The sequence below is a fragment of the Canis lupus genome, chromosome 4 (genome assembly GCF_003254725.2).
Source record: "Canis lupus dingo isolate Sandy chromosome 4, ASM325472v2, whole genome shotgun sequence".
In the NCBI taxonomy this organism is placed as follows: domain Eukaryota; kingdom Metazoa; phylum Chordata; class Mammalia; order Carnivora; family Canidae; genus Canis; species Canis lupus.
This window is the reverse complement of record NC_064246.1, coordinates 3,655,234-3,672,334: the sequence shown is the minus strand read 5'-3', so window position 1 is coordinate 3,672,334 and position 17,101 is coordinate 3,655,234.

The window sequence follows — 17,101 nt, the reverse complement described above, 5'->3', positions numbered from 1 at the left end:
TGTGTGACCAGTGTGCTCTATGAACCGTCTGGGAATTAAGTCAGTAAGATTTTCCTCCATGTAATTCTACAGTTAGCTATTTCTGAACGTTTGATGTTTCTCCCTTCAATTTAGTGATGCTCTTTCATATTCAGAGAAATGGCTGTGAGCAACGGTGGCTTTTTTTTTTTTTTTAAGATTGTATTTATTTATTCATGAGAGACACAGAGAGAGAGGCAGAGACATAGGCAGAGGAAGAAGCAGGCTCCATGTGGGGAGCCCAATGCGGGACTTGATCCCAGGATCCCAGGATCATACCCTGAGCTGAAGGCAGATGCTCAACCACTGAGCCACCCAGGCGTCCCAGCAACAGTGGCTTTTGTGTAAAAAGGAAAAGAGATTGCTCTCCCTTAGTTCTAGCAGACATCAACCATGAGTACTGGCTTTCCTCTTCCTCTCTAATTTATAATATAAAAATATATTTTTAAAAATACAATATTAATAACTAAGGTCCAGCAGATTTTCTTTCCCTTTCTTTTTAAAACAATAGATGTTTCATTTAGTTTTGAAACAAGACCATCTTCCTTATAACATTCTCCACTTCTGCCCTTCCTGTTTTATAATTTTTCTCTCCTCTGAGTCCATGTTTCTGTTTTGTGTTGCTTATCCAAGAGCTATTCACTAATTTCTAAGTCAGATTTCCTTGCTATGCCCATGGCCTTCTCCCTCCCAGCTACGGACATCTGCTTCCTTTGTTCACTTAACACATGCAGAAGCAATTTGTTGGATCATCTTTCACATTTAATGACACTTTAGGCTTAATAACATTAAAACTGTTTTCTACCTTCGTAACTAAAACATACATCACTACATTTGCCCAGAAGAGTGATGAGAAATGTTCACCCTACTTGTTGCATGATTTCCTGCTTAGGAATTCAGACTCTCTGACACCTGCGCACTGGGGTAAAAGTGGATGAGGGCAAGTCTTGCTTCCCTGGTGTGTAGAGAAGCTTCTGGCCATGATGCTAAAAGCATGTGCTGGGCCCGCTGCAGCCTTGGGGTGACTGGGTGCTACAGCTGTGGTGCTCCCTGCCTCAAAGCCCACAGCAGAGGAAAGCCTATTCTCCTGCCTCCTAGGGCTATGCTTCCCTGAGGATGCCTCCTAGAAGCCAACTCCACAGTTGAACTGAAGTGATCAAAGCAGTCAATTGTGCAACTTGAGATGAAATGATTGAGTTTATTAACCCTTTAGGAAAAAGGGTTTTAGGGGGGAAAAAGTGGGGGGGGAGCGGGCAGCCTGGGCGGCTCAGTAGTTTAGCGCCACCTTCAGCCCAGGGTGTGATCCTGGAGACCCGGGATAGAGTCCCATGTCAGGCTCCCTGCATGGAGCCTGCTTCTCCCCTTGCCTGTGTCTCTGCCTCTGTGTGTGTGTGTGTGTGTGTGCGCGTGCGCGCGTATGTGTATCTCATGAATAAATCAATAAAATCTTTAAAAAAAAAAAAAAGGCAGCTTCTCTTGATTTCCCAAGCTGAGCCATGCTCTTCTACATTATGTTACAGCCAGCAACCCATTTTTCTTTGAGACATGCCCTCAGAAGCTTCCTGGATGACATTTCTTCAGCTGATAAAAGCAATGCTTTTAAACTCCTAAATTTTTGTGATACCCTATTAATATATCTTAATGGTGTACTTTTTAGGCTATCCTCATTTTGATCTCTTGTATGACTTTGCATTTTTCTTATAAATAACTAAAGATTATTTTAACTGCAATAATGGATACTATAAAATTAGAGATTGATGTCAACCATTATCCTTAATTGGTGCTTTTGTGTGGATTCCAACACAATCATTGATTCATGTGATGTGTTGGTCACTTGTCCATCAGAAAACTAGTGAGTTTCTAAAATGTGTCCTGGATGCTGGGAATGCAAAGATAAGAACAGCTTCCCACCCTGAAGGAGCCTACAGACAAGGGAGAGTCTCTGTGCCCGATGAGAGACGTTCCTGGAGTTTCTAGCAGCAATGTGCACAATAGCCAAACTCTGGAAGGAGCCTCGGTGTCCATCGAAAGATGAATGGATAAAGAAGATGTGGTTTATGTATACAATGGAATATTCCTCAGCTATTAGAAACGACAAATACCCACCATTTGCTTCAACGTGGATGGAACTGGAGGGTATTATGCTGAGTGGAGTAAGTCAATCAGAGAAGGACAAACAGTGTATGTTCTCATTCATTTGGGGAATATAAATAATAGTGAAAGGGAATAGAAGGGAAGGGAGAAGAAATGTGGGAAATACCAGAAAGGGAGACAGAACATAAAGACTCCTGACTCTGGGAAACGAACTAGGGGTGGTGGAAGGGGAGGAGGGCGGGGGATGGGGGTGAGTGGGTGATGGGCCCTGAGGGGGGCACTTGACGGGATGAGCACTGGGTGTTATTCTGTATGTTGGTAAATTGAACACCAATAAAAAATTAATTTATTAAAAAAAAAAGAGAGACGTTCCTGGAGAGAGCAACACACATGTGGTCCGGGAATGGGCGGAACAAAATTGAGAATCACTGAGGTGGGAAGAAAGGCAGGCAAACAGTCTAACCAAGTGCTTCAGATACTGTGATATTTGTATATGAAGGATGGCTTTCTGGTTACTTTCTGCCTCTTCTACCTTTCTATCTCTGGCCATGCTTGTCCTCCGAGCTGCCAGACATCAAAAGGACTTGACATTTCCACATGGATGCTTCTGCAGGTACCTCAAACTCAACCTGTCCTGAAGCGAACCTGTGATCCTTCCTTCCAAACTTCTCATCCGAGTTCCCTATCTCACCACTCACCCTATTGCTTAAGTCATCTTAAAGAACCCCTTCTCCTTTCCTGCCAGTTCCATCTCCCAAATGTCACTTAAATCTCTTCCCTCCTCTCCATCTTCCTGCCTGTTAGCCTCACCCATATAACCACCCTTCCACCCTGTAAGGGCCTCCCAGCCAGTCTCCACATAGTTGATGGATCCCGTCATCATGACATTAACTTGGATGGATTCTCATTTGTATGATAAAGTCCTGTGAGACTGGCCTCTTCCCTCCCCTGGGCACCTCTTGTTCTGTTCTCCCACAGCTCCTGATGGATGCTTCAGCCGCACTGAATTCTAGGTCTCCAAGGTTGTCCTTTTTCCTACCCCAGTCTTCACCCCACATCACTTCCTCTGCCCTGTCCACATGCAGCTGCACTCACACCTGGATACACCATCCTTCCCACCTGATCCTACCGAGTGCTAGGCCTCACTCACACCATTAGCTCTTTAGTTGTCTTCCTCTCATTTACCTCCACAGCATGAACCACAAAAGTAAACACTTGATTGCAGTGTCATCCTGCTAGGCAGCAACCCCCTGGGGAGAGGGGCCTTGTTTGCTTACTCACCTCTGGGTCATCAGTACTAAGTGCCTAGAAGAGATTCTAAAGATGCTGAATGAATGAATTGGAACTATTTGAACTAACTTCAAATGAATGAAGGACACTAAAGCAAAGTCTTTCTTTACATGGCTTGTGAGGAGGATAAAGGTTATAAATAGAAAATTCAAAACAAGGGGATTCAGTTTCCAAACCATGAATGCCTCTGGACCCTGGAACTCAGGTTTATTTTGATGAGGTTAGCCCATTCCTTCCCTCCTGTGGGCTTAAAAGGTCCAAGCAAAAATGTTGTGGAATTTACAGAGTGGTGACAGGCACTTTGTGAATATTCTAAAAGCCACTGAATTGGGCACTTTTAAATGGTTAATATGGTGAGTTTCATGTTCTGTAAATTGTACCCCAAGTAGAGGAGAAAAAGAGCTTATAAAATCATCACCAGTGTCCCCACAGGAGAGTGAGGCAGCAAGACCAGCTCCCAGCTGAGGGACAAGAGTCTGCAGCTGATCAGGAGCAGAGAGAAGGCAGGGAGAGGGAGGGCGAGCAAGAAGCTGGTGGCATGCCTGTAGGGAACGTAACATTTTCTGTCAAATACACTCAAAATTTTCTTTTTAAAATAATAAAATGTGGAGCACCTGTGTGGCTCAGTGGTTGAGTGTCTGCCTTCGGCCCAGGGCGTGATCCTAGAGTCCTGGGATCGAGTCCCACATCGGGCTCCTTGCATGAAGCCTGCTTCTCCCTCTGCCTGTGTCTCTGCCTTGCTCTCTCTCTCTCAGTGTGTCTCTCATGAATAGATAAATAAAATCTTTTAAAAATAATAATAAAATGAAATATAAAAGTAAAAACAGAAGACAAGCAAAACAAGGAGCTCGTCTTGACAGCCAGTGAAGACTCTGCTCTGTGACCCCTAACCAGGCCATGAGTCACCCATCTCCTTAGTGACAGCAAGGTGACGAGAAGCACTCTGGAACCCTGCCCTCCACTGCTCTCTTCTCGACCATGCCTGAGGGCTGAAGATCCTGTTCCTCAGAGGGTTCGTGTGGCGAGGGACCATGCTCCAAATGCCACCATGAGTCCAACCACCTTATCTTGATGGTGCCTCAGCTCCTCCCCTTCCCAGGACAGAATAGGACAAAATACTGAAGAGGCCAAAGTGATCAGGGCTGTCATGGTTGGATCTGTACAAGTTACAGAGAATCATTGTATGTTTTGTGTAGATTCAATAAATAATGAAAGAGGGATCCCTGGGTGGCGCAGCAGTTTGAAGCCTGCCTTTGGCCCAGGGCGCGATCCTGGAGACCCAGGATCGAATCCCACGTCGGGCTCCCGGTGCATGGAGCCTGCTTCTCTCTCTGCCTGTGTCTCTGTCTCTGTCTCTCTCTCTCTCTCTCTCTCTCTCTCTCTGTGTGACTATCATAAATAAATAAAATAAATAAATAAATAAATAAATAAATAAATAAATAAATAATGAAAGAGAACCAATTGGACCACAAAAACAGAAAGGAGTATAACATGAAGACAAGAAATAAATTATGATATTTGGCTTCCATCCAAATTTTTCCCACCTCAACAAAAAAAAAGGCCCCAAAGTTCAACTTCATGGTTGTCTTTAGGTACCTACCATCTCATCTTTGTCCTTTCCTTCATAGCCTATTTTCTTGAGAAAGAGTTTGTCTGCTCTTTTGGTCTAGAACTCTTAATTCCCCATTGGACTCTGTGACTTGCTGAAGTCTGACTCCAGTGAAGGTGTCTGGCAGGGGCACCTGGGTGGCTCAGCAATTTAGCACCTGCCTTTGGCCCAGGGCATGATCCTGGAGTCCCGGGATCGAGTCCCACATCAGGCTCCCTGCATGGACCCTGCTTCTCCCTCTGCCTATGTCTCTGCCTCTCTCTCTCTCTCTCTCTCTCTCTGTCTCTCAAGAATAAATAAATAAAATCTTAAAAAAAAAAAGTGGCAGAGGTGAAGAATGACCTTCCAACTACTGCAGCATCCCCTTATCCATACCAGTCCATAGCCTTATGTAGACAAGAGCTCATCTTGCTCCATGCAGGACTTGTAATGTCCACTGGTTCAAATCAGTTGACAAAGTGGCATCACAGACCCAACAGGGAATGATTGTACGAGATCCAAGTTGCTGCTGAGCTGGAACTCCAGCCATCACTACTGTTAGGTGGATCTGGATGTGTCAGGGGAATTGGACAGGTCTTCCCACCAAAGTCATGTGTGCAGGGGCCTCCAGGAGAGAGTACATTCTGGGAAAAGGAACCAAGTATATAACAAACTCCTAAGGCACCAACACATACTCATTGGAAGGAAGGAAGGATTTACAGCACATTATAGTGAGTGTTTTTTGAATCTTCCTCCAGTGGATGCCCCAAACCTGGAGATCCCTCCAACAAATAACACACCTGTGACAAACTGTGACTCAAAGGGGAGGGAACCACGCCTCCTCCCTCTGTTGTCACACATTTCCCTGAAGCTTTGTCACCCTGACTGCTCCAGGCTGGCCATGGCAGAACAGGAATAGCAGAGTGGGGAACCACAGTACCTTTGACCCCAAGCTATGGTGGAGCCATAGCTATGTGGCTGGAGAAAAACCCACCTTGTCCAGTGGAGAAATACCTTATCCAGAGAAGCCTGAGAATACCATGGAACCCATGGGAGGGGAAACACATATGTGATGTCCCCAAGGACCCCAGGGAAGCATTTCTTATTGGAGAGAACTCAGCGGGTGCCGAGGGCCTCATGTCTGCAGATAGAAGTGAGAAGCTGGGGAAAATGTTCTTTCTTACTTTCTCCCCCCACCCCCTTGGCTTCTGAGACTCCATTCTCTCCTGATTCTTTTCTGCTTCTCTGATTTTTTCCTTCTCATCTCCTTTGTGGCCTCCTCTTCCTCATGGTCTTATTAAATGTTGGTGGCCCTCAGTGTTGCATTTTTCCTTCCCTGCCCTTCTCATGTTATACTCAATCTCTCTGGCTTCAATTACAACCTCTATGCTAGTAACCCACGATCCTGTTTCTTAGCCCTGACCACCTCCTATACAGACATGCAGACATGCAACTGTCCATTGAACTTGAGGTGCCTCAAGTAGAATACATCCAAAATGGCATCATTTCCTGCCCAATATCTATTCTTCCCCCTAAATTACCTGTCTCAGAGAAGAATGCCCATTTATTCCAGTAAGGAACTGAGAAGTCAAGCTTGGCATTGCCCTTCTTCATGACCACATCCTAGCTATCATCAATCCCGTTGGTCCTTCCTCAGTCCCTACCACTCAGACCAGCTCATGGCCTCATCCACTCTTGTCTAGCCCTATTGCTGTCATCATAACTGGTTTCCTTTTATGCCTCACCACCCAGAGTCAGATTACTACCCTGCTTCAATGCCTCTCTTTGTTTCCGCTGCACCCCCCTACCCTCCCACCCCCAGCCAAATCAATACCTGTCCCCATCAGTTAAGGAGATTTTCCACTCTTTCCAGGGACATGATATATGTTTGTCTTGAAGCAATATGGTAGCTCAGAAGTAATATTCTGTTCAGGTCCTTGATGGATCTATCTTTGCTTCTATTCAAGAAAACGAAAAGTCCTTTTACACACCACTCAGGAAAATACATAATGGGTATTGTTTTATCCATTCTTGGCAAAGACAACTTAGCTCTTAACAAGCAGGGTGTCTAGGAAAATATGTTGCTGCAAGTTAACATTGCGATTTTTAATTAGAAAACTTTCAGGGACGCCTGGGTGGCTCAGTGGTTGAGTGTCTGCCTTTGGCTCAGGTCGTGATCACAGGGTCCTGGGATTGAGTCCCACATCAGGCTCCCCTCAGGAGGCCTGCTTCTCCCTCTGCCTATATCTCTGCCTCTCTCTCTCTGTCTCTCATGAATAAATAAATAAAATCTTTAAAAAAAAAAAAAGAAAAGAAAACTTTCAGATGGAGGAGGGCATTCACTGGAAGGGCATTCATTCATTTCACAAATAATGCTAATGTGAGCACCATGCCAGGCCCTGAGGAACGAGATAGACATGGCCCTGCCCTCTGACCATGTGCCCAGGGATGCGGCAGCCCATCCCAGTATTCCTGCCCCTCTCAGACACATCCCTCCCCTAATAAGTGCTAGATCTAGCAGCATCTGGACTACCTGGACAGGTTTTCCCCCATCACAGCTAAAAAAAGAGGCAGTTTTCAAAATGCATGTGTATTAGGGCTCTTCAGAGAAGCAGAACCAACAGGGTGTGTATATACATACATGAAGAAGAGATTTATTCTAAGGAGGCTGACTCTGGAGGCTGACACATCCCAAGATCTGCAGTGTGAGTTGACAAGTGAAAGAGCCAGGTAAGCTGTGTTAAATTCCAGTCTGAAAGCTGGTGGCCTTAAGACCCAAGAAAAGCCATGTTTCAATTTAAATGTAAAGGCAAAGGAAGATGAATCCCTGCTCAAGGTCATCAATCAGTGGGAGATCCTTTTCACTTGTGGGCAGCTCAGACTCATGTTTTATTCAAGTTTTCAACCCACTGGATAAGGCCTACCACACCTTGGGGAGGGCAATCTGCTTATTAGGTTTGCCTATTCAAATGTTAATCTTATCCGAAAACACTAGAATAATGTCTGGCAAATGTCTGAGCTCCCTGTGGCCCAGTAAAGTTGACATAAAAAAATTAACCATCACACCATGTTTTGACTGAACTCAGAACACTTTTAGGAATTGTCAACTCTCTAATTTATTTTTAGAAATTAGCTAAATACACTTTTTAAAAATGTTTGCAGGCTTAGGGCAGAGGATCACTTGGAAAATCCAACAATCCATCCAACACGGATGGAGCTTTGAGGATGTGTGCTAAGTGAAATAAATTAGGCACAGAAAGACAAATACCATATGATCTTATGTATATGTGGGATCTAAAAACAAAACAAACAAAAAACCCAAACTCATAGATACAGAGAAACAGATATGTGGTTGCCAGAGGCAGGAGGTAAGGTAGTGGGCAAAATGAGTGAAGGGGTTCAAAAGTACACATTAAGAGTCATAAGATAAATAAGTTATATAAATAAATATGATAAATCAGATAAATAAGTCTGGGGGATGTACCGTAGCTAAAAATACTGTATTATATGTATTTAAAGTTGCTAAGAGAGTTCATCTTAAAAGTTCTCATCACAAAAAGAAAAAAAAATGTTTTGTATCTATGTGTGGTGATGGATGTTCCCTAGATTTATTGTGGTGATCATTTCACAATATATACATATATTGAATCATGTTTTATACCAGAAACTAATATAATATGTCTATAACTCAATAAAAGGAAAAGAAGATGTATAGGTGGCAAATAACCACATAAAAAGGTGCTCCACATCATATGTCATCAAGGAATTACAAATGAAAACAAGATACAAATGCTCACTTATTAGAATGGCCAAAATCCAGAGCACTGATGACACCAAATGCTGGCAAGGATGTAGAGTCACAGGAGCTCTCCTTCATTGCTGGAGAGGAATATAAAATGGTTCAAACATTTTGGAAGATAGTATGGAAATTTCTTACAAAACTAAACATAGTCTTGCCATATGATCCAACAATCACACCCCTTGGTACTTACCCAAAGGCCTTGTCCACATAGAAGCTTGAATACACATGTTTATAGCAGCTTGATTTATTTATTTTTTAAAAAGCTATACCTCCCACTGTGTATAAGGAAAACACTTTAGTCGTAACAGGAGGACTTTATAAGCTTAAATGAAAGCATGAACACCTTCATAGCATAGCTCTGACCAAGTCAGGAAACCTGAATGGCAGCTCTGTTACTGTGTTTCAGTTATGCTTCTGAGCATGCCCTATTGATCAAGTTGTTAGATAATAAACTAATTCTAAGACCCTGTAGGTGAAGTATTTCTTTCATCCTCCATATCACAAAACAGAATGACTGCCACAAGGATGAAGAAATACTTATTCAGAAGATCAAGAGGAGCCAAATACCAAGAGTATTTAAAGTGTAAGACCTCCTTTACTTGGAAAATCTAGTGCCTATTCTTGGTACTGGCCCATGCATCGCTCCTAAGTCCCTGTAACTGGCAGAAATAGCAGCCGCTTATGTTGTAGGACTTTAATCAGAAAACATTCTAACTTCCTGCCACCTCCAGTGGTGTGGCTCTCTCTCAGGCTATCTTATTTTGCAAGAAAGACCTTGTTAAAATATGATAAAAGTTCAGTGAAGGTGTCATAACCTATTCTTATTTTCTGTTACTATGAGAGAAATTTGGGGGTACTTCTGAGATACAAGCACTGTGGCACTTAAATATGACAATCATCATTGCCAAACCAAATGGGATGTGGGCTTCCAGAATTTTAAAAATCATAACAGCTAATATACTTACGTGGTATTTACAATGTATTTATATATGTTACATGTATTAACTCACTTAGTCCTCATGGTCCTATAAGATAAGTACTCCTATCTCCATTTTATGGATGAGAAACCTAAAAATGATTAAGTCACTTGCTTAGGATCATGCTACTAGTGGCTGGTGGAATCTAGATCCCCATGCATGAGTCTGGTCCCAGAGGCTGTGTGCTGTACCACTCAGCTATGCTTTCACAACCACCTAAGGACAGGAAGTGAAGAAGCACACATTCAGAAATGATTACCATGAGGAAGTCATGAGATTCCTGGAATGTCTATAATTTTACTCCTCTTGTTAGTTTTCAAAAGCTGTTTCCCTAGAATGAATCCAGTAAAATCTAGGAGGGAGGGAAGAAGAAGGAAGGAAGGAAGGAAGGAAGGAAGGAAGGAAGGAAGGAAGGAAGGAAGGAAGGAAGGAAGGAAGGAAGGAGGAAGGAAGGGAGGGAAAAGAGGGAAGGAGGGAGGGAGAAGGGGGAGAGTGGGTGACAGGAAAGCTGAAGGGAGCCCTGGGGGACCCGTTGCATTCCCTTCCACTGTCCAAAAGGATTGTTGGTGGCCCTGTAGGTGGCAGCAGATTTAGGAAAGCTAAAGTAAAAAGGTTCAGCCACTGGAGCATTGGAGAAGAAAAAAGGAAGTGAACAGGGGAGCCTGGCTTACCAGAGAGAAGGCATGCTGAATCTGCAGACACGGGTCCCTGAGCACACATTAACCCCTTATTACCTGAGATCACTCTAGCCAGACTTTATGGCAGAATCTTCAGGTCAAAGAAATAATTTGCTCTGATTGGGGTTTCCCTCTCCCACAGCCAGCTCCTCAAGGGCCGGCCCCTGACCCACATACGTAGCAAAAACCCAGAGCAGCAACAAGCAAAAATGCCAAGCACTGTGGCTACATACAGAAGAAGACATTTGGGGTGAAGGGGGCCTTCGAGGAGCTATGGTGGCCCAAGAGTATAGTATGAAGTTTTTGTTGTCTGGCCAATAACATTAAAGTTCTTAAACAGCTACTTGATTCCATATAGTTGTTTTGGAGAGGAGTTACTTCAAAAAAATTATGTGACCTACATTATCAGTGCATTTACAAATTATCAGCTGAAGCATAGAAATTTCAAGAACAAACGACATGCTTCTAGTAACTAGGGGTGTACACACACTTCTTTTTTTTTAACATTTTATTTATTTATTCATGAGACAGAGAGAGAGAGGCAGAGACACAGGCTGAGGAAGAAGCAGGCTTCATGCAGGGAGCCCGACATGGGACTCAATCCCATGTCTCCAGGATCAGGCCCTGGGCTGAAGGCGGCACTAAACCGCTGAGCCACCCAGGCTGCCCTGTACACACACTTCTATAACTAAGGGTGTAGTACTTTTGTGGAGAACATCTGGAATTGCTTTTAGGGACACTCAAGTACTGCCATGATTACCTGATTTTTCTCAAACCACATCAGTCTTACATTACATATATGATAAGTTGATTAAATATTTTTAAGACAGATTATTTTATTTTTTAAGATTTTATTTATGTATTTATGTATTTATGTATTCATTTATTTAGAGCATGAGGAGGGTGAGGGACAGAAGGAGAGGGAGAGAGAGAATCTTAAACAGACTCTACAATGAGCACGGAGCCTGATGTGGGGCTCAATCTCACAACCTTGAGATCATGACCTAAGCCAAAATCAAGAATGAGACACTCAACTGACTGAGCCACCCAGGTGCCATGCACCCACATTATTTTAAAAATTTCTAAATTGGATTAATTTATAGAACTTTATACACAAAAGATGTTGCAAAAAAAACACAATATCTTTGTTGGCATATGAAGATGTTCATTCTTTGTGGTTGCCCCGGGAATGTGGGACTATAGGTACATTAGTGTTCTTTTTGTTTATACTTTGTTTCTAGAAGAGCCGACTTTGTACTAAGAACGTACAGGTGGCGCAGCGTTTTGGCGCCTGCCTTTGGCCCAGGGCGCGATCCTGGAGACCCCGGATCGAATCCCACATCGGGCTCCCTGCATGGAGCCTGCTTCTTCCTCTGCCTGTGTCTCTGCCTCTCTCTCTCTCTGTGTGACTATCATGAGTAAATAAATAAAATCTAAAAAAATAAAAAATAAAAAAAAAATAAAACAAAGCAATAGCTACAGAAAAATCCCTTACAAGATAAAGTAGCCCTAGGACTTTCTACTTGAATGAAACAAGAAGCTTACCCAAGATTAAAACTGTCTAAAGGCTCACTTGGGCAGACCAAAAAAATGTACATCCCATTAAAGTACAATTATGGTTAAATGTCTTTGCATCAGAGGCCCCCAACTAAATTTCCTAAGAAGTGTGTGCATTGATGAGCAGAGAGGTCACAGGCCAATGGTGTTCAGTTAAAGGGAGGAACAGGCATAAGCCACACAAAAATCAAGACCCAAATTGAGGGTGCCTGGGTGGCAGAGTCATTTTAGCGTCTACCTTGGGCTCAGGTTATAATCTTAGGGTCCTGGGATTGAGCCCTGTGGTTGGCTCCCAGCTTCTCCCTCTCCCTCTGTCTGCCACTCCCCCTGCTTGTGCTCCCTCCCTCTCTCTCTCTCTCTCTCTCTCTCTCTCTCTCTAATACATAAATAAAATCTTTAAAAAAAAAAGACGCTAATTGATGGGAAAAATCCTCAGGCCAGGCACCGAATTTTCCTTTGATGAAATAAAACATTACGTTCCAAGGTTGGCAGAGATGAATGAAGGTAGGAGAGGAATCGAGTACCTTTCAGGGGATGCCATGGACCTCCACTTGTACACTACTGTCATTTTGCTAAGCTTGTTGCATTGCTTGTTGACATGCTCCTTTGAGAGCCCAAAATTTGAAACCAAACAGCCAGAATTTATCCTAAATATTTAGATGTGATATTCCCCTAACAGACTGGTTTGAATATGTGTCTGTTGGGATAGAGAATTAAATAAACACCTCCCCAGCCTCCTTGCCATAATACTTTATGTTAGGATCGGGAAAAAATTATTTTCCTCTGCACACCATCCATTGTATAATCTTGCCAGTGTGTTTAGATAGACAAAAAAGACATATGGATATTAGGAACACATACGAAAGTAGCTTGGGGAAAAAAAAACTAGTTTACCTACAGGGAAAGAATTCACTGATGAATTTTATGAGCCATACAGCTTTGTAATTCTAGCAGAGAGATGGCCTACTAAGAATCTTAATAAATCAGAAATTACAATTTTCACCTAAACACCTCCAGATATGGATCATTTTCAAAGAGCTAAGGTCTCAAACAGATGTGTCTTAACTTTAGAGATACATATGTCCAAAGGAAGTTGAGAAGGAATGGAGATTTGAAGCAATAGCTGGGTTTAATTTTTAAAGCAATGTATAACTTCACTATGAGGTGGCATTCTAGAAGGAACCCTGCTAGCATATGGGGTGAAGCCTGGGGGAGGAGGCTGGAGAGCTGGGATTCTTTTTTTTTTTTCTTAAGTCAGTTCCATGCCCAACATGGAGCCCAATGCAGGGTTTGAACTCATGACCCTGAGATCAAGGCCTGAGCTGAGATCAAGAGTCAAATGCTTAACCCATCAAGCCACCTGGGCCCCCCACGTTAGGATTCTTCTGAGTTGTGTGGTCCACAGGCAGTTAACAGAGGAAAAACAATAAATCTGGTGCTCACTGCGCTAAAACATTGCCTGGTTCTAGGTCCAGAGAACCTTCATCCTGCTGGCAGGAGTCAGTCCCAGCCTGTAGTCCACCCCACCATCAGCTTTTGTGATAAAATCACTCAATTTCTCTTCTTCTATAGCTTGTCACTGAGAGATGGGGGAAAGTAACAGAAAGAAGGCATCTGGGCATTTGGGATTATATTAGATTCATAATTAGATTATTTCACCTCTTTCAAAATATTTGGTTTCTAAATGAATCCAGCTTTAAATGCCTTAACTCGTGGTCATGCACAGTTCTGCATCCCAAATCTTGAAGGTTCATTCTTGAAAAACTCTCCTGGGGTATTAGGCTGGTTCTTTTAATAGGTGCTCTTTTATATGCATAATCTAGAACAATCCAACCATTAAGAGTAACTGCTGTAGTTTAACAAAGACACTAACCACCTGAAGTGTTAAAGGCCAAATTGTCCTTATACTTCACACAGGGTCCTATACAAGCAAATGGCTCTGTTCCTAGAAACAGGCCAGCTTCCTGATCAGCTATGGCTAGAGCCTCTTCTTGAAGTTGCAATGTTAGGATCTAGTCTCTGTGCAGTGAGGTATAGCTCTCAGGACCCAAACTCATGGCACACCGAATTTTGACAATATTCACACTTTGAATAGCTCTGATTCTCAGCAGTGATAATAACTCTTAGTATATAGATCTCTGTCTCCAGTGCCTACACAATGAGTATGTTAATAAATGATAGATAAGAATAATAAGCAGCAAGAGAGTTGGTAGTCTCAAATTCCAGCTCCTGTGCTAAATTACCTGAGTCATTATTTTCCCGACACTTTCTCCTAAAAGCTCCACCCTCAAGGGTCCCACAAACATTTTCCCAACAGCTAGGTCCAGTATTCAATCCTGTGCCACCAACAGTTTTCCACAACTATATTAATAGCTTTTCAAAGAATTTCTTGCACAGGACTTACAGATAACGCGAGGAGCACGGGTTTCTTGAATATTTGTGATTGTCAAACCCAGATGACTTCTTAGTCATGCACATTTAAAAGTCCAGATTCAGTTCCTGGAAGCACTTGCACAACACAGATGTCAATGTCCTCAGCTTTTTATCGTCACATACACATTCCACGTGAACCGCCAAGTTTGTTAAAACTACAGTGGATCAGAGTTTATTTTCTTGGGCAGATTTTGGATTTACAGCTAGGGAAAAAAATTAGACACACACAGGAAAAAAAAAGATCTAAAAGAAATTAGACTGAACCAAAGAGAAACAAACTTGTGATGAAATAAGCATTTCAATCGCTTGAAAATATTTCTCTGCTTTTGATGTACTACTATTACATCACTGTGAAAATAGTATTGGAATAATAAAAGTTGCTGGTGGGCGCCTGGCTGGCTTAGTCCATAGAACAGCGTGACTTCTGATCTCAGGGTTGTGAGTCCGAGCCCCAATGTTGGGGGTGAAGCCTACTTAAAAAAAAAAAAAAAAAGGAAAAAAACCTGATGAAATTGTAGTAGTGAAAATTGACCACGATGGCATACATGTGGGATGCATAAATTTACTCATGCACATAATTTTAGAAACAATGGTTTCTGGAATTCATCAAGAGACTGATTTTACAACTGCAGAAACTACAACAGCTTTCAATTCAATAAAATACACTTAATTCAACATGTAGTCATTCATTGGGATACTCTCAAACATTTTTTATAAAGGAGTCTTCCTTTGCTTACTAAGCTTTTCTTTCTTCTGGTCAAGACAATAATTTGTCTTCATTGAACTCCCTGGGGAAATGGTGGCTCTTAGGCCCAAGTAAACACTCAACCTGAGCTTTGGGATGGCCCATCTGGGCAACAGTGCAAATAAAAACAATTACTTAGCCCATTTTTCTTTGCCAAACAGAAATAAGGGGCAAGGATTGCTTCTTCCTCCAAGTTTCTGTCTCTGAAAAAAACCAGGCCAAGAAAGAGCAATTTTTCTGGAGTGACAGATTTGGACTAACTGCTTTCACTTCTTTTAGATGATTTCTGTTCCTAGTCTTAATGGTACATAGATACTAATAGGAGAAATCACATTAACTTAGTCAACAAACATTTCCTGATCACTTTCTGTGGTCACATCTTCTGCTATCTGGAAATATAATTGACAACTAACAGTCCCCGAAACTCAAGTGGCCAACAAGTCCAAGATTGAAAGATTGAAAACAGTTTGCTACAACTCAACTGATATGATAAAGGTATGTTGCAAACTTGCAACAAATGCCTTCATCCCTTTTTTAATGATCAATGACAGATTAACTGCCAATAATAGTAGCGGAAGAATAAATGCCAAATCCGAAGACAATGTTTGCCTAGCGCGGGTTCACATACCATGAGGTGTGTGAGCAGTTCATGCACATTGTCCTGTCTCATCCTCACAATTCCTCAAGGTAAGTTTAATTACTCTCCATTTTATGGATGAAGAATGTCACCTAATCTCACATGGGCCAGTGGTCTTCCAATGTGGGTATACGCAACTCCAGGCATAGATGAGGACTTTGTCTGGGGTCCTCGGCCAAGGATCATCAATCTCCAATGGTATTCTTTCTTGACATTGACCTGCCTGCAGAAGTATCTGCACTGGAGCATCAAGCTGGCTCTTTCCCTCTTTCCCGTTTCATAATTGCCTTCCTCCCACTTTACCAAAACTTTCCAGTCTTCCTATATTTTAATATGGCACAATGCCTTGAGGTATAAGAAAAGAAATCCACTGGATGCCTGGGTGGCTCAGTCAATTGAGCATCTGCCTTCGGCTCAGGTCATGATCTCAGGGTCCTGGGATCAAGCCCCACGTTGGGCTCCCTGCTCAGCAGGGAGTCCGCTTCTCCCTCTCCCTCTGCCCCTCCCCCAGTTTGTGCACCTGTGCTCTCTCTCTCTCTCTCTCTCTCAAATAAATAAATCTTAAAAAAATAAAATGTATTTGCAGTATGTTAGAAATGATATTCCTTCCAACTCATTAAACCAAAACATCCATGTAGAAAGTGTGGAAGTTTACTATTTTTTAAAGACTTTATTTTTTTAGAGCAGTTTTAGGTTGACAACAAAATTGAGAGGAAGGTACAGAGATTTCTCATACATTCTACTCTGCCGCCCTGCCCACACATAACACAGCTTCCCCCATTACCAACATCACTCACCAGAATGGTACATCTTTTGCTAAGGAACACTGACACATCACAATCACCCAGAATCCATAGTATTGTACATTCAATGGGTTTGGACAAATGTGTAATGACATATATGCAAGATTATAGTATTATACAGAGTATTTTCCCCCGCTCTAAACATCCTCTGTGCTCTACCTGTTCGTCCCTCCCCAACCCCTCAATCCCCGCCTATCTTTGACCTCTAGCTACCACTTACCATTTTATTGTCACTATAGTTTTATGTTTTCCAGAATGTCATATAGTTGGAATCATACAGTACGTAGCTTTTTCAGCCTTCTTTCACTTAAAAATGTGCTATTAAAGTTTCTTCATGTCTTTTCATAACCTGATAACTTATTTGTTTTTAGCACTGATTATCTGAATGGAGCACAGTTTTTTAACCATTCACCTACTGAAGGACATCTTGGTTGCTTCCAAGATTTGGCAATTATGAATAAAGTTGCTATAAACATCTGT